Here is a 3,110-nt window from a genome sequence, read left to right on the forward strand (position 1 = left end):
AACTGCTAAGTGTAATAATAACTACAAGTTAGTGTAAAAGGGAAACAAACTTGTTTTAATAAACCGTGCAAAATAGTTAACTTTTGAACGTTCAAAGAATTCAACGAAACTTGACCCAATCGTAGGTCTAGACCCAAGCATTTGTGTTGTAAATTTGCTAAGTATAATAATAACTACAAGTTAATATAAAAGGGAAACAAACTTGCTTTAATAAAACCGTGCAAAACAGCTAAAGGACGAAACTTGACCCAAACGCTGGTCTAGACCAATGCATTGTGTTGTAAATTTGTTAAGCGTAATAATAACTACAAGTTAGTGTAAAAGGAAAACAGACTTGTTTTAATAAAATCGTGCAAAACAGCTAAATTTTGAGCATTCTCATAATTCAACGAAACTTGACCCAAACGTAATTCTAGACCCAAGAATTTGTGTGTTAAATTTCTAAGCATAATAGTAACCACAAGTTAGTATAAAAGGGAAACAAACTTGCTTTAGTAAAACGTGCAGAACAGCTAAATATTGAAAATTCTAAAAATTTTACGAAACTTGACCCAAACGTAGATCTAGACCCAAGCATTTGTGTTGTACATTTGCTAAGCGTAGTAATAACTACAAGTTAGAATAAAAGGGAAACAAACTTGCTAAGTGTAATAATAACTACAAGTTAGTGTAAAAGGGAAACAAACTTGTTTTAATAAAACCGTGCAAAATAGTTAACTTTTGAACGTTCAAAGAATTCAACGAAACTTGACCCAATCGTAGGTCTAGACCCAAGCATTTGTGTTGTAAATTTGCTAAGTGTAATAATAACTACAAGTTCATATAAAAGGGAAACAAACTTGCTTTAATAAAACCGTGCAAAACAGCTAAAGGACGAAACTTGACCCAAACGTTGGTCTAGACCAATGCATTGTGTTGTAAATTTGTTAAGCGTAATAATAACTACAAGTTAGTATAAAAGGGAAACAAACTTGTTTTAATAAAATCGTGCAAAACAGCTAAATTTTGAGCATTCTCATAATTCAACGAAACTTGACCCAAACGTAATTCTAGACCCAAGAATTTGTGTGTTAAATTTCTAAGCGTAATAGTAACCACAAGTTAGTATAAAAGGGAAACAAACTTGCTTTAGTAAAACGTGCGGAACAGCTAAATATTGAACGTTCTAAAAATTTTACGAAACTTGACCCAAACGTAGATCTACACCCAAGCATTTGTGTTATACATTTGCTAAGCGTAGTAATAACTACAAGTTAGAATAAAAGGGAAACAAACTTGCTAAGTGTAATAATAACTACAAGTTAGTGTAAAAGGGAAACAAACTTGTTTTAATAAAACCGTGCAAAATAGTTAACTTTTGAACGTTCAAAGAATTCAACGAAACTTGACCCAATCGTAGGTCTAGACCCAAGCATTTGTGTTGTAAATTTGCTAAGTGTAATAATAACTACAAGTTCATATAAAAGGGAAACAAACTTGCTTTAATAAAACCGTGCAAAACAGCTAAAGGACGAAACTTGACCCAAACGTTGGTCTAGACCAATGCATTGTGTTGTAAATTTGTTAAGCGTAATAATAACTACAAGTTAGTATAAAAGGGAAACAAACTTGTTTTAATAAAATCGTGCAAAACAGCTAAATTTTGAGCATTTTCATAATTCAACGAAACTTGACCCAAGCGTAATTCTAGACCCAAGAATTTGTGTGTTAAATTTCTATGCGTAATAGTAACCACAAGTTAGTATAAAAGGGAAACAAACTTGCTTTAGTAAAACGTGCAGAACAGCTAAATATTGAACGTTCTAAAAATTTTACGAAACTTGACCCAAACATAGATCTAGACCCAAGCATTTGTGTTATACATTTGCTAAGCGTAGTAATAACTACAAGTTAGAATAAAAGGGAAAACAAACTGCTAAGTGTAATAATAACTACAAGTTAGTGTAAAAGGGAAACAAACTTGTTTTAATAAACCGTGCAAAATAGTTAACTTTTGAACGTTCAAAGAATTCAACGAAACTTGACCCAATCGTAGGTCTAGACCCAAGCATTTGTGTTGTAAATTTGCTAAGTGTAATAATAACTACAAGTTAATATAAAAGGGAAACAAACTTGCTTTAATAAAACCGTGCAAAACAGCTAAAGGACGAAACTTGACCCAAACGCTGGTCTAGACCAATGCATTGTGTTGTAAATTTGTTAAGCGTAATAATAACTACAAGTTAGTATAAAAGGAAAACAGACTTGTTTTAATAAAATCGTGCAAAACAGCTAAATTATGAGCATTCTCATAATTCAACGAAACTTGACCCAAACGTAATTCTAGACCCAAGAATTTGTGTGTTAAATTTCTAAGCATAATAGTAACCACAAGTTAGTATAAAAGGGAAACAAACTTGCTTTAGTAAAACGTGCAGAACAGCTAAATATTGAAAATTCTAAAAATTTTACGAAACTTGACCCAAACGTAGATCTAGACCCAAGCATTTGTGTTGTACATTTGCTAAGCGTAGTAATAACTACAAGTTAGAATAAAAGGGAAACAAACTTGCTAAGTGTAATAATAACTACAAGTTAGTGTAAAAGGGAAACAAACTTGTTTTAATAAAACCGTGCAAAATAGTTAACTTTTGAACGTTCAAAGAATTCAACGAAACTTGACCCAATCGTAGGTCTAGATCCAAGCATTTGTGTTGTAAATTTGCTAAGTGTAATAATAACTACAAGTTCATATAAAAGGGAAACAAACTTGCTTTAATAAAACCGTGCAAAACAGCTAAAGGACGAAACTTGACCCAAACGTTGGTCTAGACCAATGCATTGTGTTGTAAATTTGTTAAGCGTAATAATAACTACAAGTTAGTATAAAAGGGAAACAAACTTGTTTTAATAAAATCGTGCAAAACAGCTAAATTTTGAGCATTCTCATAATTCAACGAAACTTGACCCAAACGTAATTCTAGACCCAAGAATTTGTGTGTTAAATTTCTAAGCATAATAGTAACCACAAGTTAGTATAAAAGGGAAACAAACTTGCTTTAGTAAAACGTGCAGAACAGCTAAATATTGAACGTTCTAAAAATTTTACGAAACTTGACCCAAACATAGAT

This window comes from Sesamum indicum, linkage group LG8 (genome assembly GCF_026168435.1).
Source record: "Sesamum indicum cultivar Baizhima isolate 11 linkage group LG8, ASM2616843v1, whole genome shotgun sequence".
Lineage (NCBI taxonomy): Eukaryota > Viridiplantae > Streptophyta > Magnoliopsida > Lamiales > Pedaliaceae > Sesamum > Sesamum indicum.